The sequence below is a fragment of the Tamandua tetradactyla genome, chromosome 7 (genome assembly GCF_023851605.1).
Source record: "Tamandua tetradactyla isolate mTamTet1 chromosome 7, mTamTet1.pri, whole genome shotgun sequence".
Classification (NCBI taxonomy): Eukaryota; Metazoa; Chordata; class Mammalia; order Pilosa; family Myrmecophagidae; genus Tamandua; species Tamandua tetradactyla.
The window spans coordinates 41,012,269-41,033,378 of record NC_135333.1 but is presented as its reverse complement, the minus strand read 5'-3'; the positions used below and the strand labels follow the sequence as shown (position 1 = coordinate 41,033,378).

At 50.2% G+C, this 21,110-nt stretch overlaps 1 protein-coding gene across 1 annotated transcript in view; it reads left to right on the top strand.

Moving 5' to 3' along the window:
• Positions 1 to 21,110, top strand: part of CELSR1 (cadherin EGF LAG seven-pass G-type receptor 1) — a 168,162-nt gene that overhangs the window by 42,116 nt on the left and 104,936 nt on the right. The window lies entirely within an intron of this gene.

The following is a 21,110-nucleotide window of genomic DNA, read 5'->3' as shown; positions in this document are numbered from 1 at the left end:
TCACCATTTGCCTTTGTTTGGCCCGTCTGTCACCCACCCCCCCAGGCTGAGGACGCCATGGGCTGGACTGCGTTTCCCCCTCTTGGCGCCCCACCAGCGGGCCTGGCACACGGAGCGCTTCAGATATTTGTTGAATTAATGAGTGACGACAATTTTAATTAGACTTGCTTTGAGTTCAGGTTGCAGATTAGAATCTTTCAAAAGACTTATTATGCCAAATAATTTTTAATTATAAGTGAATCGTACATGTAGAGGGCCTCAGTAATTACTGAGAGAACGTGGATATCCTTTCCAGGACCCTTGCGGTGCTCTGAGAGGAAAGTCCAATTTGTTTCTTCTAAGTCATCTCTTAATCAGTTAATAACAGGATACTTGATCTTAGATTAATCTTTTCCACATATCCAGAACCGTGCTGAAGGCTCTGGTGCTAAAATTTGGACCTGACATTTTGCTTTGGGACCTCAAGAAGGGTGTGAGGGTGTGTGAGTGTGCACAGGTGTGTTTGTGTGTGTGCATGTGTGTGAGTGTGCATCACGGGGCTGCACCTGTGGGGAGGGGAGGGGGCCATTTGAAGGGGCCCCACGGGCCTGGAAGCCCCCTCCTAAGGCTGCTCGAGGGAAGATTCCGGAATTCCAAAGTGTGCAGCAGTCCACAGGGATTCGCGTGCAGCCTTCTCGGCGGCCTTGTGTTCCAGACGCAGCTTTAGCTTATCACCCACTTGGTGATGCTCCTGCGGGCTGCGCTGTGAAAAGGAAGGTGTCAGCCTGCCCAGTCTCATTCTGGGCTTCACTTGAGCTATTTTCCCATCCCCAGGCCCCCAGGCAGGAGCCGCTTGGCAGAGCTGCCTTCAGCTGCCAGCCTACGGGCTGCCTTCCCTCCCAAATTGAATTTTGAGTCTTTGCTTACATCTTCTCGCTCACTGGCTTCAGAACAGTCCCACAGCTCATTAGTTTCAGAGGAAAAGAATAAGGCGGGGAGCTGCTGACAAAGGCTGTGGAAGGGAACTGCAGAGCAAATTCGGGCTTGTCTTCCGCGGGAACCTGATGCGAGGGGAGATTTTTTTGTTTTGTTCTGTTCTTTGTAATACTGGAAGCTAATTTCACCATCTGGTTGTAGGGGGAAAAGAGGCCCAAAAGAAATAAAATACTCAACTCTAGAAGACTGCTGAAGACGTGATAAAGACAAGAAAAGAAAGGATGCTAAAACACACATTGCCTCTGTTTGCTAAAATATATATTTCTACTGGGAGGGCTGTATGACTTTTTTTTTTTCCATTCCTTCCACCAGAGCTGCTAGTTAATAATCTAAAACCACCTGTGTTATCCTTCTACTGTCATGCTAAATCAGTCTCTTGAAATTTAGGCCTGGAATTTTCTTAGGAAATATTTAACCAGAAAGGAAAAAAAAAAAATCCCTGTTTTTCTGTGTCTCAGCAGTTGCAGTGTAAGTTGTAAATTAATAGACGTCTGGGCCAATATTTGATCCTTCTTCCCAAAAGAAAATTCTTCGTCAGCTATTTGCTAAAGGGTCCCTGGAAGTAGCAGTGTTGGTGTACTAGGGGTCGCTGGGTGGGTGTCCCCTGCTGATGTGAGAGGCAGGCCTTTTCAGTTCTCGGCCTCTGAGGCCTTTTCTGCTCCCCCCACCCATAGGTGGGGCCCTGGGACAGCTCACTCTGGCATCTCCTATGGCCACAAGGACACTGTGGGGTGCTGCCCCCCGCCCCCAGCCCATCCAACTTGAGCCAGCCCGCCTTGGAGTCAGTGGCTTAATAAAGCCTTTCGGTTTTTTTGAATTTTAATAGAGAGCTCTAAAATTCTTCTGGAAGGGTCTTGAGGCCCTAGGACAACCTGAGCCTGGAGATGTTTGGGGACTAAATGTGGCAGTCCTTTGACATTCCTCTTTGGAGATTTGGGGGCTGCCCCCTCCAGCCCTGGAGGAAGGCTGGGCATGGGCTGGGCTGGAGGGAATGGCCCTGTCCCCCACGGGGCCCACCCAGCAGCCAGGGCCTGGGGTTGCCTTCCCAGGCAGGAAGGCTTGACCTCCCTGGCCGTTGGTCGGTGCATTTCCAGCCCTGCAGCCGGGCCCAGCCAGCTGCCCTGTTTCTCCGCGCCCCTAACTCCCTGGATTTCTGAGCTGAAGCTCTTGAGGTTTCTCCCAGCAGGTGCAGCTGAGAGCTGGGGAGGGGTCTGAAAAGACTGGGAACTTTCTCATTTCTTTCCCATTTGGGGCACCTTGTGTTCAGGTAATTGATGGTTGTGCTTATTTACCTGGAGGCAGAAGGACGTATCTGATGCTGTTGGTTTGAGCCCGCTTTGTTGTTACACATTTACTCTTTAATAGGAACAAATTACTGGTATTAGACGTCCTGGCAGCTCCTTTTCCTCATTAAGCCTCTGCAGTTAATAATTATTCTCCCCAGGAAGTGTTCGTTTCAGACAGAGAATAGACGGGGGAGTTGCCTGGCCTCTCTGCACTGGGCTTCCCTCGCGGCCTGCTTCGCTGTCTTCTGACAGCTGTGTGTCCTTGGCACAGTCTCTTGACTTCTCTGGGTCCACACACCTCACTATTGGGCTCAGGGAATCTGCACTGTCTGACTCCCTGGGTTGTTGGAGAAGCAAAAGAAATAACAACTACAGCTACTGATGGCAAGCAGGGAGGAAATAGCACCATCTTGGTTTTGCTGTTCAGTAAACTGAGGCACAGGGAGGTTGAGCGACTTGCTCAGGGTCATGAGGAATAGCTGGCAGAGCGATTTCCCCTCAGCCATGGAAGATACCTTTAGCACTGTGGTTCAGCATGGGAGGTTTTTCCCCCACCTCTCTGAGTGTGTTGGGTTAGCCAAGGCTCTCTAGGGCAACAGAAGTGACGGGGAAAATGTATATATATGTATCCGTAAGTATTAAGAGACTTATGGTAGGAATTGGCTCACACAGCTGTGGTGATTGGTAAGTCCAAATTTCACAGGGCAGGCTGCATGCTGCAAACACTCTTGAAGGTGAGGTTGAATTCCCTAGGAGGAATTTAACTGGAGCTGGCTGGCTAAAGTAGAGGCAGAAATTCTTCTTTCTGATTTCTGAGCTCCTCAGTTCTGGCTTTATGACCTCCCACTGATTGGATGAGGAGACTGCTTTATTGCTGTGGGTGGTCTTTGTCACTTGTAGATGCAATCAGCTGGCTGTAGATGCTGAGCTTTCCATGAAACACCCTCCCAGTAACAATCAGGCTAGAGCTTACTTGACCAGATAACTGGACACCATCACCCAGCCAGGATGACACACACTCAGTGTCTCATGGCCTTTTGCACTTGGGTGACTACACCCTCATTCTTGAAACACCCTCATCCCTGCCTGCCCTGTCATTAGGCTCTCCTGGTTTCCCGCACCCCTGCTCCTGGCCAGCTCCTGCTGAGTCTCCTCAGCAGGCTCATCCTCCCCCCACCCTGTTATTTTGTATCCTAGTGCCTCAAGCCTAGCCTAAGCCTTTCCTACCCTTGCTTTGTTCCCTTTCCCTGGGCAATCTCACTCACCCTGGGGCCGGTTGGCCTCTCCATCCAGACCTCTGTCTCCACCCAGACCTGGCATCTGTACTGGGATGTGTCAGAGATGCTTTGTTGCAGTTAGCTCTTGCTGTGTAACAACCATCTGTAATGTGGTGGTGAAGATAGCAACTGTTCTGTGATGCTTGGACTCTGTGGACAGGAACTTGGACAGGGCACAGTGGGGATGGCTGTGTCTGCTCATGGTGTTTGGGGCTTCACCTGGGAGTGACTCAGGTGGATGAAGGTGACTTAGGTGTTGGGGGCTGGAGTCATCGAGTACAGGGCTCGGACAACCATGGCCTATAGGTCAGCCCAGCCCACTACCTGTTTTTGTAAATAAAGTTTTATTGGAACAGAGCCACATTGATTGTTTTATGCATTGTCTCTGTCGGCTTTTCCTGCCAGAACAGGGGAGATGAGTAGTTGCAGCTGAGACCACATGGCCTACAAAGTCTGAAGTAGTTTCTCTCTGGGTCTTTATGGAAAAAGTTTGCCAACCCTGACCTCGAGTCTCCTTTGCTCACTTGGCTGGGGCTGGGGCTGGGGTGACTCAGGCTGGACTGGGCCAGGAGCCCTGACATGTGGCCTCTCCAAGCTGCACAGGCAGCTGGGTTCCAGGAGGGAGCCTCTCCAGAAGGAGGTTCCCAGAGAGCCAGGTAGCTGTCCTGTGCCCTTTCCTGACCAGCCTTGGAGTCATGTGGTGACACGTCCACCTGCTCTGTCGGTCAACACCGTCTCGAGCCTGCCCATACCAAAGAGGAAGGCGTCACAGACCGTGCCTCCTGGTGAGACAAGTGGTATCGTACCAGGGACCATTTTTTAAAAAAAGCGCTGTGCTGGTTTGAAAGGATATATGCACCCTAGAAAAGCCATGTTTTAATCCTAATCCCATTTTGTAAAGGCAGCCGTTTCTTCTAATCCCTATTCAGTACTGTATGTTTGAAACTGTATTAGATCATCTCCCTGGAGATGTGACTCAATCAAGAGTGGTTGTTAAGCTGGATTAGCTGGAGATGTGTCTCCACCCATTTGGTGGGTCTTGATTAGTTTCTGGAGTCCTATAAAAGCGGAAACATTTTGGAGAATGAGAGAGATTCAGAGAGAGCAGAACAACGCAGCCACGAGAAGCAGAGTCCACCAGCTCTGATGAGATGAAGAAGGGAAATGCCTCCCGGGGAGCTTCATGAAACAGGAAGCCAAGACAGAAATCTAGCAGATGATGCTCTGTTTGCCTCGTGCCCTTCCAGATGAGAGAGAAGCCCTGACCGTGTTCACCAGGTGCCTTCTCACTTGAGAGAGAAACCCTGAGCTTCATTGGCCTCCCTGCACCGAGCTAGCAAACTAGAACAAGCACCATTCCCTGTAAACCCATCGCATCCCAGCCAAACGCCTCGTCCTCCCACCCCAGACCAACAGATGAACTCGCCTCCTTCCCACGTTTCTCAGCTCCGGGATGACATCACCATTGAAGCCAGAAGCCTTGTCTCTGCCTTTTTCCTCTGTCAGCCAGAACGCCATTCCACCCTGTTTATTTTAAAGATTTTTTATGGTCATTTTGTTCAAATATACAAAATAATATCGCACACACATGCGTTATGAAGGGCGACAGGAAACACCTGTGTCTCCTGCCCCCACCTCAGCGCGTGCGCCTGCCTAGAATCTTCCATGCCCCCGCGCCCTCTGTGTGCCTCCCCTGTCATAGCCCTCTCCTTCTCCCGAGGGACTTGGGTGTATTTTTCCTTTGTTTTCATTTTGGTTCCACGGCGTAGACTGATAGCCATCATATTGATCTGTGGTCCCTTATCTGCTATTCCAAAATCCAGAAAGCTTTGGAAACCACAGTCAGCTTGGCAGAAATTCACCCGGCAGCAAAACCTGACCCAAACCAACACGAGACTATTGACAGCTTTTCACCCCCTCTGAGTTCACAGCCCCACCTTGTGTGGCTGCGGAAAGAGCCCGTATTTGATTGGAGGTTTCTGCTGTTAGGGGCGGTGATAGATGCAGTTTTTGAAGTGAAAGGAATTCTGAAAGTCCCAAGGGTTCCAGGAAAAGGAGTGCAGACCTGAGCTGCGGGTGTCCCTGGAGTTTAACCAAGTGGCACCATTCTCTACGTCTTCTGTGGCCCACCTCTTTCACTCGGGCACCGTGACGGTGTGCCAGGCTGTGGCTTATCGCCCACACTCACTGCTGTGTGGTTTTCTCTCCCATAAAGTGATCTGCTCTGTCCTTATTCCGTTGCTTTAGATCTTCTTGGGTGTGTCCCCTGGAACCCCATGGGGAATCGCCAGCCGTGGGGTTGGGGAGCCCCCAGCTCTGTTGGGTTACGAAACCATTTTGCAGCTTGTTGGCACGATTCACCTTCCCCACAGCCACAAGCCTTCCCCTTCTCCCTCGTCCTTGCCTTGCTTGCTGGTATCTGGCTTGATTTCTGCCAGTTCAGTGGGTGTAAATGGGAGCTCATTGTGGGTGCAGTTTGCATTTCTCAGGTTACTGGTGATACTGACAATCTTTGTATTTGTTTCAGGGCCAGGTAGCTTCTAGTTTGGCTTGTCTCAGCATCAGGTTTGTTTTTTTTTTTAATGTATTTATTGAGGAATCTTTACACACATGCATTCCATACACAGTGTGCAGTCAGTGGTCACATATCATCACATAGTTGTGTATTCATCACCATGATCATTTTTAGAACATTTGCATTACTCCAGAAAAAGAAATAAAGGAGAAAATAGAAAAAGCTCATACATCCCATACTGCTTAGCCCTCTCTCTCATTGACCACTAGTATTTCCATCTACCCACTTTTTTACCTTTTATCCCCATTGTTTATTTATTTTTATCCTTATTTTTTTACTCATTTGTCCAAATCCTGGATAAAAGGAGCATCAGACACAAGGTTTTCACAATCACACAGTCGCATTGTAAAAGCTATATCATTCTACAGTCATCTTCAAGAATCAAGGCTACTGGAACACAGTTCTACAGTTTCAGGTATTTCCCTCCAGCCACTCCAGTACGCCATAAACTAGGAAGGGATATCCATATAATGCATAAGAAAAACCTCCAGGATAACCTCTCAACTCTGAAATCTCTCAGCTACTGAAACTTTTTGTCTCATTTATGCTCCCTCTTTTGGTCAAGAAGGCTTTCTCAGTCCCATGATGCTGAGTCCTGACTCATCCTGGGAGTTCCGTCGCGCATTGTCAGGGAGATTTACACCCCTGGGAGTCATGGCCCGTGTAGTGGGGAGGGCAGTGAGTTCACCTGCCGAGTTGGCTTAGAGAGAGAGGCCACATCTGAGCAATAGAAGAGGTTCTCTGGGGGTGACTCTTAGGCATAATTACAAGTAGGCTTAGCCTATCCTTTGCAGGAATAAGTTTCATAGGGGCGAACCCCAAGATCGAGGGCTCGCCCTATTGATTTGGTTGTCCCCACTGCTTAGGAGAATATTAGAAATTCTCCAAATGGGGAAATTGAATATTTCCTCCTTTTTCCCCAGTGCCCCAGGGGGACTTTGCAAGTACTTTTTTGTTCACTGCCCACATTACTCTGGGGTGTTTTGGGGCATCACATTAACTTGTACATACCAACAAGATCTCATGCCCTAGTCAAGATTCCATTTTTTAAGGTGTTCAAGTAAACTTACCATACAAGTTAAGTTAATTAACATGTGTTCTAGTTTGCTAGCTGCTGAATGCAATATACCAGAACTGGAAAGGCTTTTAAAAAGGGGAATCTAATAAGTTGCTGGTTTACGGTTCTAAGGCTAAGAAAGTCCCAGTTAAAACAGGTCTATAGAAATGTCCAATCAAAGGCATCCAGGGAGAGACACCTTGGTTCAAGAAGGCCGACGAAGTTCAGGGTTTCTTTCTCAAGTGAGAAGGTTCATGGCAAACACAGTCACAGTTTCTCTCTCGGCTGGAAAGACACATGGTGGACACGGCGTCATCTGCTAGCTTTCTCTCCTGGCTTCCTATTTCATGTGCTCCCTGGGAGGCGTTTTCCTTCTTCCCCAAAGGTCGCTGGCTCGTGAACTCTCTGCTTCATGGTGCTGCAGCATTCTCTGCTCTCTCCGAATATCCTCATTCTCCAAAATATTTCCTCTTTTATAGGACTCCAGAAACTTATCAAGACCTACCCAAATGGGTGGAGACATGTCATCACCTAATCCAGTTTAGCAATCACTCTTGGTTAAATCACATCTCCAGGGAGATGATCTGATTACAGTTTCAAACATACAGTATTGAATAGGGATTATTCTGCCTTTATGAAATGGGGTTTTGATTAAAACATGGCTTTTATAGGGTCCATACATCCTTTCAGACCAGCACAATGTGCTACCCAAAATATAAATTTTTTTTTTAACATGGGCAGGCACCAGGAACCAAACCCGGGTCCTCTGGCATGGCAGGCAAGCGTCCTTGCCTGCTGAGCCACCGTGGCCCACCCCCCAAAATATAAATTTTGCACTAAATAAAAATCTCTCCCTTTGGTCTCACACAGAAGTTGAAGTTTTAAAATATAGGTGATATCGTCCTTTACCCAGTATCTGATTTACCTTAGTCCTATCCAGATCAGCTTCATTTTTATCTCTAGATGAAGTCTGATTACTTTTTCAGGTTTTTTAACAGTTCCTGTATGGGGTAGTGCTGACTTTCATAGCTTCAAAGCTCCAACTTTGAGTCTCAGGTGTCACGTTAATACCTGAAGTTTCTGGGAATGACTAGGTTATATACAAATATCAGCATCTGTTCTTAAAATAAAGTTCTTTGAATTTAAGTTCTTGTTTTAATATTGTCCAAATTATGCTTTTTCTGTTTATGATGGTGTTTTGTGAGTCTTGTTTAAGAAATCCTGACCTCGAGAGTCTAAAAATAATCTTGTGCAATCTCGTCTAAGACAGGTTTTGCCTTTTAAATTGGTCCTTAATTTGCCTAGAATTGATTTTTGTGCCCAGTGTGAGGGACCCAGATTCATTTTGTCGCCCGTATAGATAACTGGTTGTCTCAGGACTGTTTCAGGAAGAGTTCCTCTTTCCCTGCTGCCAGCTTTGCCCTTTGTGGCTTTTTCCCATGTGTGTCGCTGTGCCTCTGGGTTCTCTCCTGTCTGTTGGTCTGTCAGTCTGTCCCATTCCAGCATGCTAATGTCACTGTGGTCTAAGAACAAGAGCTGTTACCCGAAAGAATCTGCTCCCCTTCCCTTGTCTTTCAGGCGTGCCTCGGCCACTCTTGGATGGCTGCTGTTCTTCCACATGGGGAGAGAATTATCTTGTGGGGTCCACAAAGGGCCTCGTAGGGATTTTGGTGAGAATGGCAATGAATGTATGACTCAGTCTGGGGAGGGCTGGTGCCTTTTCCACATTGTCTCTCCCTGTTAATGTAGGTGATATAGCTCCCCAGTATTTTGATCTTCTTCATTGTCAGTATTTTATATTTTTATCTATAAAGGGGTTCTACGTCTTTTATTACATTTATCCATAGGGGCAGTATATTTTTGGAGTTACTATAAATCATACTTTTTTTTTATAAATGATACTTAAAAAAAAATATGTTGTAAGAGATTTTGTGACTGGTACAGAGAAATGAATTTGGTTTTTTAGTGTTCATCTTCTCTCTAACCACCTTGCTCAGTGTTCTCTTGCCTTCTAACCATTTGTCTGGTAGGTCCTGCAGAGTTTTCTGTAGGGACAGTCATCATCTGTGGATATGTTCTTTCTTTCCAGTCCTTATACCATTCATTCATTCATTCATTCTCTTAACTGTGCTTAAGTACCATGTACAATAGAAGTGGCAGAATAATGGGCATTACTTTTATGCATGATGCTTGCTGAAGGGTTTTGTAGATGTCTTTCATCAGTTTGAGGAAACACCTGAGTCTTCTCAGTTTGCCAAGAGTGTTTACTCTGAACGGATATAGAATTTTATTGACTCATTGCCCCATTTATTGAGATGTACATATGTTAACACATTGTCTATGTTAAATATCTAGGATAAATCCAATTTGAGCTTATATATTTTCTGTCTTATACATTATTAGATTCAGTTGCTTTTTTTTTCTTTTGCATTTATGCTCATGGCTGACTTGGCCTGTAATTTTTCTTCGTTATAATCTCCTTGTCTGAATTTATTATTAAGACGATACTAACAAGATGAGTTAGGGGATTTTATCACCTTTTTTTATTTTCTCGGAGTGCGTGTGTGTAAGGTTGGAGTTCTGTGTTTTTTGAAAGTTTAGTTGACCTAACCTATAGAATTATCTGGAAAGACTTTTTTGTAGAAAAATGTTATGCACTGGTTGAATTCCTATATGCTTTAGAAATAGTTAGGCTGGCCAATCCTCCCTTGGCTGGGCACCCATGTGCAGGACACATGTCCCATGCTCAGGCCACTGCTCCTTCACCTGGTTCACCTATGCCCATCCCTTCAGATCTCATCATGAGCACCACTTCCTCCATGAAGCCTTCCTGGATTCCCTACTCTGTACACAGCACCATGTCCCTCTTCTACTTGGACTCATCACATAAATAGTTTTGCATTTGTTGGTAATATTTGGTGCCTGTCTCTGCTCTGGTCTCTAGGTATCCTGTAGGGACTGACCTGCTGTACGTCCTCAGCTCCTGGAATGGTGCCCTAGCACATATTGGGTGGTTGGTAGGTATTTGCAGAACAAATAATACCCTACACTAGTATGCATAGTCGTGCCATCCCAATTATGGTATGGATACTTTTTTTTTTCTAGAGGAACTAGTGAATTTAATAATTCAGGATTAGCAGAAGCTGAGTTAAGCCTGGCAGCTATTACACGAGTTATTTGGATTGCTCAGTGAGAATTCCAAGTTGTTCAGTGATCTGGGGACAGCTCAAGTGAATGCGAGAACGGAGCACGGCCCATCTTCTGGGACTGAGGTCAGGGCCTCCCTCCCCTCTCTGGGGGCTTCCGGAGGCTTTGGACTGTGTGACTGCTCAGAGTGAGCACCCCAGCTTGGGGGTCACCCTACTTCCGGCTTCCAGCCTTGTCCTTCTTCTCAGCCCCTGCTGGGCCCGTTGCCCTGGGGCTGCAGAGAAGATCCCGTTCACCTGGGTTAGGAAGGCTTCCTTTCCAGCCTTGCTTGCTACGCTTTAGCGATGCACTTGTACCTCTTTCGTTTCTGAGAATAGTTCCCTTTGTCTTCAGGGTTTGCAGTGACCCGGTGGGGCTCTTGGACGGCCTTCTTATGTGGGCCCCTGACAGGTGCTGGAGCGTGTGCCCGACCCCCTCAGGGCTCTGCATGAGGGGGCCCGGCCAGAGGAGCAGAAAGAGCCCTGCTGCTTTCCTTCTCAGGTGGGTCTAGGTGTGGCCTGCTGGCCCTAAGCTCGACACAAGGCTAACTCCCAAGTAGCGGTGGTCCTGCGAATGCCCTGTGTTATCAGGTCAGGCTGCTTAGCAGTGGGTGAGCAGACAGTCGGTCAGCCTTATTTTCTTCTCCTGTTTTCTTTTTCTTTATTTCCCGGTTTCTCTACACGTAATATATACTTAAACAAAATATCTTCAGTGCAACACACGGGTTGGCAGGTATTAGTTTCCTTCAGCTGCTGTAACAAAATTACTGCAAACTCAGTGACTTGGAACAACTTGTATTTATTCTTTTACGATTCTGGATGCCAGAAGCATGGCAGGGGCTTCCCTGGTTTACCAGGTTTACCCTGGTTTACCCCTTCTCCTGCCCCCTCGTTCACTTTTAGGGGCCAGGGATTACCTCAGGCCCTTGCAGATATTCCAGGATGGTTTCCCTGCTCTACGGCCAGCTTAGTAGCAACTTTTTTCCATCTGAATTTCCGTTGCCAGGTGATGTGTTCACAAGTTCCAGGGAACGGGACATGGGCCTCATCCAGAGACCACTGCTCTGCCCGCCGCATTTGCCCGTGGTCAAGGGTCAAGGGTCAAGGGTCATTCAAAAATACCAAGTGACAACAAAAAGTGGGTCTCCCGCCCACCTGTGCCCAAGCTGCCTGGGGTCCCAGCTCTCATGCTGTGGAGTGGACTGCAGGTGGCCCAAGCTGCTCTGACCATCTGGGAAGCCTGTCTCCACACGTGAGGTGCTGAGGGAGGAGGTCCTGGCGGCGGCGCCTGCTGGGTGATGGGTGATGCTACAAGAGCTGGACGGGGCACGCGGCTTTCCCCGGGCAGGCTGTTGGGCCCTCCCCACTCAGAAGGGACCTGGCAGCTTAGGGCTGAGAGCAGTTTGACATTCATCATTGGTCAGAACCTCGGATGTGTGCGAGTCAAGGGTCAGAAGTGAGAGTCCAGCCTGGGGGAGAAATAGAAACTTTCGATATTGAAATAAGTCCACGATGTGTTCTTAAATCGCAGCTGCAATACCTGTAGGTGAAAGTGCATGCAACTGAGGGGAGGAGGGAGGAAAGGGCCCAGGTGCAGTCACGTGCCTGGTACCCGCCCGCAGCAATGCCACGCTGGGTGATGGCCGGGCACTGGCAGAACCAGGCTCAGACGGTGGCAGTCTGGTGACCTTCCTCCCTAAGGCTCCCACCCCCCAACTCCTTCACCCAGTGGGGAGCTGTTTGCCAGCGGTGGTCAGTAGAGGCCTTGCGAGAGTCTGAGCAGGACCTCTGGAGCTCAGCAGCCAGCAGGCATGGGTTGAGTCTGCTGAAGGCCTCACATCTTTGCTTGTGCTGCCCCTGTGAACTGACGTGGCTCCTTGGTGGTTCTGGCCGGGAGCATGTGGGTGTCCTTTGCTGGTGCCCAGTGGTCATGCTGTCAGGCTGGAGGGTGTCACCCAGGGAGTGAAGTGTTCACTCGCTCTTTTAAACCCATTTTGCCGTTGAAATTTGCCTGGTCTTCCTGGGACGGGGGCAGAAAGCTGGCCTGTGTGGCTCTGAGAGAGACGCGTGGGGCTGGGGGCTCTCTGTGTGCATAGGCCTGTGTCATCCTGGGGGGGTGGGGGGGCCGACTGGCAGAGGGAAGCCCCCTTCCCCCTCCGCCCACCTGGGCAGGTTGGAGCTGTGAGCCTGGAGACACAAGCGCAGGTCCTCCCGGGCTCCGGGTGTTTGCTGCGAATCTCAAGCCGGAAGAATAGTCTGGAAATGTTGGTGTCCCTTCAAGAGCAGGAGTCAGGACCTCTCAAACGGTTTGCTTTTGCCTCTCTCCTCCCTGCAAGAGACACTGGGCAGGGCCTGGAGACGCTTTTGGTTCCCACGACCTGGGGGAGAAGTACTCCTGGCTCGCGGGGCTGCTGTGAACACCCCATAGTGCGTGTGAAGGCAGCACCCTGCAGAGAAGGCTGTCCTCGGAGGCCCCACTGTGGTGCTTTTCTTCTCCCCTCATGGCCAAAAAGCCTTTATTTCAGGCCTGTTGGTCATTTGGGCCTCCCCAAGCCAGGAGTTTAGCGTTGCTTGGTTCCTGCTCAGCAGAAGAGTTCCCTGTATGTTGTTCAGTTAGAATTGGAAATAGAAAAATGGACATGGCCAGAGGTTGCAGGTTCTGGTGTGATCCAAGACAGCCCGGGGGGTTTTCACTGGGGGTCTGGGAATCCCTCGCCCCTGTGTGCAGGGCCTTTCACAGTATTTCGTTTACAGTATAAACAGATGGCGATGGCTTTCGTGCCACTTAAGCAGTAACTCTTGTTTTTACAGCGAGCCGGTTCGGCCCCCTCCGAGGCTGGAAGGGCGGCGTCCCAGCCCTTTGCAGTGGAAGGAGGTTCTGCCCTCTTACAGCTTCTCCTCTTCTCTGAGCTCGCTCAGCATCTTGGTATTAAGGAAGCTGCTCTTAAAATGCCTTTTAGAAGGCATTCTCCTTTTGAATTAAGCTCCCCCCAAATCAAGGACGTTTTTATTGAGTCAACCCTTAGCTCTTAAGGTGCCCGAGGGGGTTTGACAGGCTGCCTCAGCCTGGGAACAAGCCTTCCTGCGAGGTCCTGGGACCTGTTGGCTTTCGTCCTTCAAGAAGGTTCCGTCAGGCGTAGGAATGACCAACCGACTTCCTCTTGGACTAACGTGACTTGCTTAAAATTCCCAATTAGACACTAGCTTTCGCCTTAGGGTAGGAGCTCGACTTTAAACATGAAATCAGGCAAGAACATTCCTGAACTGATGTTATCGAAGGTCATGTGCTTCTACTGTAAATACTAAATGTGGGCGTGACATTAAAGAAGGAAGTGTTAGGTGTCTCGGTGGCTTCATTTCTCCACATTGTTTGTGCTACCTTAAGACAGGTGTTTTCTGCAAAGGGCAGTATGTAGCTTGGCTCGTGTGGACCCGACGGTCTGGAGATGTCATTTCTTCAGCCCCTTCCCCCGGGTCCCTTTCTAAATCTCGTGCGAGGAAGTAGTTCTCGTCATTCTCGGAATTTTATGGTTTTGGAGGGGAGGGAGATGCCAGGTAGACAGATGTGTCCTGGCAACAGGATCAGGTAGCAGGTAAAGGGTGTCTTTGTTTGAATAGTTGGGTCTTTAGTGAAATGTCTAAGAGAAAACTTAAATGCTTATTATTTACCCAATGTGTGGTTTTCCAGGTCCTTGCCTGTACCTTTCCCCTGGGTTCATACCTGGGCCAGGTAAGGAAGGTATTTGTTGTACTTAACCTGGCGAATGAGAAGTGAGCGGCCCGGCCGGGTGCAGGGATGGCCCAGGACCTCAGTCTCAGGCCGTGACTGCCCCTTCAGAGCGGCTTTTATGGTTGTACACCTATCTCTTCTTGGCTGTTGCAGGTACAGGTAGTAATTTTATGGTTCTTGCTACAGGTTATCGCATTTGACTGTGGATTCATGTAGTATGTGCACCTGTGAGATAGTGTCTAGGACACACTGTGAGGGCACCAGCAATTCCTCCCATGCCTCTTTACTGATGGGCAAGCAAGGCTTGCCTGGGTGGACACCTGGCTCAGGTATCATGGGTGTGACAAGAGCCAGGATCGGCAGGGCTTTGTTGGCTCCCCAGCCTGAACCTAGCCTCACTGGGCTAGGGCCAAATCAGAAACATGTCTGTATGTATCATTTTAATCTTCCTAGAAGATGTTCCTGGCACTTGGATTTCCTGATGTGGTGTATCAGATTGTCCGACAACAAGTGCTGGTTCAGTACCTGGCATCTTGTGCTCAGCTTCTTTGAAGTTTTTTGTGTATTTACTGACTCTGTTTCAGCATGTGCACGGGGTGTGTGTGCTGACGTAGCTCTTCTCTGCGTCACTTGCTATCGCACCTGGAGTAGGATGGGGTTTGCCACGGGGTTTGCCACGCAACGTGGTCGCAGCTCTTCCCTGCATATCTTGCTGTCGCGCCTGGAGTAGGAGCCTCTCTTTCAGGTGGATGGCTGGGGAGATGGGCACAAAATGCATCTTTTGCTTCAGATTTGTGGACAGTGGATTTGCACAGAAATCCAGCCTCAGTGCTTGAGTGGCTTGTGTAGCCAGGACTGTGGGTTATGTGGCCAGGCTGTGGTCTGACACGTGTCCTGGCCACACGGGGGAGGAAGTTGGCCTGGGGGGCCTGCCAGCCCTGGGATTGCTGGGGATAGAGCAGCCCACAGCAGTGTCCCTGGCTCCATTGCCTCTGTGTGAGGGGCACAGGGGACAGTGGACAGCGGTTTGTGTGTATTTTTCCAGTCACCTCCTGCCACCCCCCAGGGTGAGGATGTCTCCCTCCTACAGTGAGGTAGGGTTTGTTTTTAAAGCAAGCATCATGTGCTGCGACCTGGCTAGCTTTCCATTTAGGCTGGAGTGTTTGTCTTAGCACCTCGGCGAGCAGGCAGGGTCAGGACAGGTGGGGGGTGGAGGTGTGGAGTGGGGGCAGGCCAAGGGGGCTGGTTGGGTATGTCCCCAAAGGGAGCCCAAAGGAGGAGGGACTGGGGGTGAGGTTGGAAGTGGGGGGCTCAAACTGTCTTAGGTACAGAAGGAATGTGCAGGGGTCTTATTGTTTATGCAACCTTGCAAATTGTGGCCTGGAGCCCAGATGCAGTATTAGAGATTTTGGAGCATAGAACTGGCTTCGTGGTTTAAAATGCGAGATACCCAGCATGGGCTGCCCTAGAAAGACAGTGCCCCCTCCCTGGGACTGGGCAGGGGAGGGAGGTGACACTGCCCACAGGGGGTGCCGGGCCCTTGCCCTGTGGTGTGAGCCTAGGTCAGCTCCACATAGGTTCTAGGTCTGGCTCTCGTTGCCCAGAAAGGAGAGAGTGCAGACCCCCAGGTAGTGCACTCATACCTGGCATCTGTGGTCTGGCCCCAATCTGTCCGCAAAAATGAAGCCACACAGGGCAGGCCATGGTGCTCAGCAGGCAGAGTTCTTGTCTGCCGTGCGGGAGACCCGGGTTTGATTCCCGGTGCCTGCCCATGCAAAAAAACAAAAACAAGCGAAGCCGTACAGAGGATGCAGGAGCCACTTCAAATGCCCCAGCCCTGAGTACTAGCTGCTGGGGCCTCTCCCACTGCCACAGAAGGGACGGGTGGGGACTGCAGGGCACAGGCCTGCTCACCTCTGTCTCAGCCCAAGAGCAAACCGCGCCCTGCAGTGATCCCCAGGCGGCCAAGGGAGAACATGCCAGAATTTCGGGCTGGGCTGGCCACAGTCTCACAGGGGCTGGCAATAGGACAGAATGGGATGATATGGTCCCGTGATGATGAGCTGTGAGTGGATGCGTTTATGTCTCAGTCCCCACTCTCTCCAGGGCTCCCACTGTCCTGCAGAGCTCCCTGTGGTCCACTGTGGCAGAGACTAGCCTGTTGCTGCATTCTTGGTTGACTCTCCCGTGCCAAGAGCATGGTGCCCCAGGGATCTTCCCACCCCCCAACCCCATCTTCTGATCTGGGTCTGCCCTCCCCACCTGGGTGGCCTGGGCCAGATGAGTTGCTTTGTGTCCTAGAGCCTCCTTTTGCCCAGGCAGCGCTGCAGGGCCCTGGTGGGCAGGGAAGGACCTCAGGGAGGCTGTGGCCGTGGCAGCAGAGCCTGTCAGTATGCAGGTGCAGCCCATGCCCACAGGACCTTCCCTCTGCATCTGCACCAACCCGCCGCCCACACACACACCAACAGCCCGTGTAGTCGGCAGTCCACCTCTGTGGCCTTGTCTCCCCACAACCCCACCTTCCTACCTGGACTGGATTGAATTGTGTCCCCCGGAAGACACACTTGAGCCCTTAGCTCAGTACCTGCGAATGGGCCTTTGTTTGGATATAGGGCTTTGCAGTTGTCATCAAGTTGAGATGAGGGTGGGCCCTAAATCCGGGGCCGTACAGGGCTGCAGGGACTCGGGCACACAAGGCAGGAGCCCTAGAGTGATGGGGGCAGAGACTGGGGGGACCTATCACCAGCCATGGAGCCCCAAGGGTGGCCGAGAGGCACCCAGGGGCAGGACAAGGCCAGGCGGCTTCTCTCCTCCAGGGTTTGGTGGGAGCCGGGCCACCTGCATGTGGCTTTGGACTTGGGCCCCCAGGGCTGTGGGGAGGATGGGCTGCTGCTTGGAGGCCGGGTTGTGGGATTCGTGACCGCTGTCCAGGAACCAGATCCACTGCTCTTCCCCTTTGGCGGCTGGAAGCTGTCATGTGGCCCAGGAAAGGCCATAAACCCACTCTGTGGGGCAGACCCCTTTGCAGGTGGGACCCTTGGTGAGGCTGTTTCAGCTGAGGAGCTGCCCCAAGGTAGGTACTAATCCTTTTACTGGGGCCCTTTTGTATTAGTTTGTTAAAGCTGCCAGAATGCAATATAGCAGAAATGGAGCACTTTAAAAAAAAAAAAAATTATTTATTAATTAAAAAAAATTAACAAACAACCAAAAATATTAACATATCATTCCATTCTACATATACAACCAGCAATTCTCAATATCATGACATAGTTGCATATTCATCATTTCTTAGAACATTTGCATCAATTTAGAAAAAGAAATAAAAAGACAACAGAAAAATAAATAAAATAACAGAAAAATAAAGATTATACATACCATACCCCTTACCCCTTGCTTTCATTTATTGCTAGCAAGAAATGGAGCACTTTTAAAAAGGGGATTTAAAAAGTCACAAGTTGACAGTTCTAAGGATATAAAAATGTCCAAACTAAGGCAACCAGGAGAAGATAACTTGGCTCAAGGAAGGGTGATCTGGGAAGGCCTGTGGCTGGCATCTGCTGTGCTTGTTCCTGATTCTGTGGCTTCCAGCTCCTGATGCCAGAGGTTCCCTCTCTAGGCGTCTTCAGACCCTCACTCAGCTGCTCGGAGACAAAACTCTCGTTTTCTTAAGACTCTTAGCTTAGCATCTGGCGGGACTGGAGATTTCTTCTCTTCAGGTACTGGCTATTTCTGTGAGTCCTTGCTGAGTATCTGGGCTGTTTCTCCCTCAATCTCCAAATGTCTACATCGGCTCTGCTCTGAGCTCTCTTCAAAATATTTCCTCTTTTAAAGGACTCCAGTAAAAAATCAAGACCCACCTGGAATGTGTGTGGTCACATCTCCATCTGTCAAAAGGCTACGCCCATAATTGGGTGTGCCATGTCTCTGTGGAGATAATCTAATTAAAAGAAATGGTTGTCCCGCTAAATTGGGTTAGGGTTAGAACATGGCTTTTCTCGGGTACATACTAGATGCAAATGGGCGCACCTTTATAGGAGATGAAGCCCAGGGGGCTCAGAGAAGCTGAGAGAAGAGGCCACTGAAGCCAGAAGCTGACAGCAGTGAAACCCAGGAACTAAGTGCCAACAGACACCAGCCAGGTGCCTTCCCATGTGACAGAGGTGTCCCAGATGCCAGCAGCCTGTCCTCAGAGTCCAGGTATCCTCCCATTGGAGCCTTGAGTTGGGGATCTCCATGGCCTTAGAACTGTGCATTGTAAGTTAATAAATCCCATTGTAAAAGCTAGCCTATTTGTGGTATATTGCATTCTGCCAGGGTTAGCAGACTGAAATACCTCTTAACTGGCTGGGCTCTTGCTGCTATTTTTCATTTTGTTCAGGAAAGCCTTGGCCCTGCACCTCCGCTTTGTACTACAAGCCCCACCCTTCCTTAGTGACCGCTGCTCCCGCTGCCTCCCGGGGTCCTGTGGCCCCAGGTCTCGGGACTGCGGCTGTATTTGCAGCTACCAAGGTGCTGCCAGCTCCCGGAATGCCGCAGTGTGGGCTTCTCCATGCCCGTGGGTGGGCCTACCACAGGGGACATGGTTGCATCCCCTGGAGGATCGTCCTCCCATTGAGGCCTCAGTCCAGGTCAGGGGCTCAGACCTCCCACCCACTCCCAGGAATGCCTGCGAAGTTCACCTTCTTGCCACCTTGCTGGCGGTTTTGCAGAAAGCCCCTGCTGGCGCTGTCCTGTGGCCACCTGCTCTGCTCCTGTCCCGTCTGCTCCTGCTGGGTTCCGGGATGCCAAGGGGGCTTATCTTTCTTGTCTTGCAGCCACCTGGTTGTGGGACATTGCAGAGCTTGCAGTACTAGCTCGGGACAGGGGTGAGAATTATAAACCCATGTATGCCCGGGCGTAAAAATGAAACAGTGTAGAAGAGTGAAAAGAAGAAAGTAGGCATCACTGAAAACTCAGTCCCTGACCTTCTGTGAAATTCCCAGCCGGCCCTCCTCAAAACGGAGAAACTCTCATAGCCCAGAATTGAAGGGAGCATGATGACAAAGTATCAAATGGGCTCCTGGGACAGAAAAAGGACATCAGGGAAAACTAAGATCCAGATAAAGGATGGACGTTAGCTGATAATAATGCGCCCATGTTGGTTTGCTAATTTAAACCAATTAACATACTAATATGAGAGACTACTAACGGGAAACCCAGTGCAGGGTGTGTGGGACTCTTTTCACCGTCTTAATGTTGTTGGTTTTTTTTTTTTAATTGGAAGCATCTAAAATAAAAAGTTTATTTAAAAAAGGTAGATTGAGGCGGACAGTGCCATTGTCACTACAGAGCTGAGCCTCAGCACTCAGGTCTCTCTGAATTTGTGTGCAAACTTTCTTTTGAATTTTGAGTGAAAAAATAGCTTTTTCTTTTTCCACCTGAATCCCCGTTGCTGAGATTCATCCCTGCCAACAAACAGCACTGGTGCTCCTTTCTGGCATCACTGCAGAGTGTCCGTTTGCAGTGGGAGACGCTGGGCACCAGGGAGGGTTTGCCGAGTGGCCGAATGAGCTGGGGACACGCTGTGCTGTCCTGGGGACCATCTAGCCAGCCGCAATTCCCCGCCCCACCTGTCCAGGACTGGCAGTGATTCTAGAACTAGCAAGTGCTTGGCCCATGCGCAATACCTGCTTTGTGTGTGTGTGGATCGGAGGCAGAGCGGGGCAGGCGGCTGTAATCAGCTGGCGGGCACCAAGGGGTCAGAGAGTGCCGGTCCCCTCTGCAGCGGGACCCCGGGAGGAGAGCCCCTGACAGAAGCTGTTGTGTTTTTCTTTTTAAATCCCTTATAAATTAGGTACACTCAGCGTCTTCCCAAACCTCATTAAGCTTCCAAGGACCAGCACAGGGCAGGGCAAAGGGCAGGGTCTTTGTCACAGACTCCATCTCCAGCCCTGGCCGGAGACTGGGAGGTGGAAAATGCCACATAATGTGAAAGAAGTGAATATGAAGATTAGCTGTAAGGTATATACTTTGTTTCATAGCACACTTAACATTAGCTAATATTTGATGCTATTTTTTGGTATCATGTCGTTGGTTTGTCCTTGTGCGAGGATTTATGTCCCTGGAATGTGGCTCCTTGCTCCTGGTCCCCCTCCTTACTGTCCCTTCCCGGCTTGCCACGAGTGCTCTTGAGACCCTCTCCCCAGGGGCGGGGCAGGGTGGCCAGGCCCCTCCAGGCAGCCAGAGTGCGGGCATAAAGTCACACTGACCTTTGAAAACTGAGCCAAAATGAATCCTTAAAAGGGTGTTCTGAAACAGTTACCACCAGGAAATAAACAGTAACCAGCCTGTATCATTGTAGTAGATCACAAATCCACACACCCACAAAAAGTTAGCTTTTTCCCTCCTCCCTCCCTCCCATGTTTATCCAGCAGCATTCAAGTGCCAGGGCAGGTATGGCAGCCGTAGCCCTATAGATTCCTGGTCCTCATGGGCTCACTTGGGAAGTAACTGATAAAGCTGTCTGTTGGTCCTGTGTAGGGATTAAAACAGAGGTGGGGCTGCGCTTGAGTGGGGTGCTCAGTATGGGAGGGCCCCCTGGTGGTGGACAAAATGACTAATGGGGGGGTCCCAGTGTCAGAGGTGGGGGCTTCGTAAGTGATGGTGTCATTGCAGGGGGAGCGGGGCCTGGCCTGTGGGGTTTGGGGGCCCCAAAGCAGTTGCATCTCCCCATTGTCTGGACAAGTTACGTGACTCCCTCCCTCCCAAGTGTGGCGCGTTCTCCTGAGCTCCTGGGAAAGGACCAACTCCTGGGGTGGGGTGGGGTGGGGGTTGCTGTACTTCCAGGAGCTCCCAAGGGCCTTGGTGCCCGGCAGGACCTTGCTGGGGCTGAGCAGGGGCCTCCAGGTTGTGTCACCTGACAGAACCCATTAAACGGTTCCAGGCCGTCCCTCCACCTTCCAGGCTTTCCGGAACCAAGCGTGGAGGGGTTGGGCAGTGGTGCCTGGAGGCCCCTCCTTCCCACTTTGAGGGAGCTGGGCTGCCAG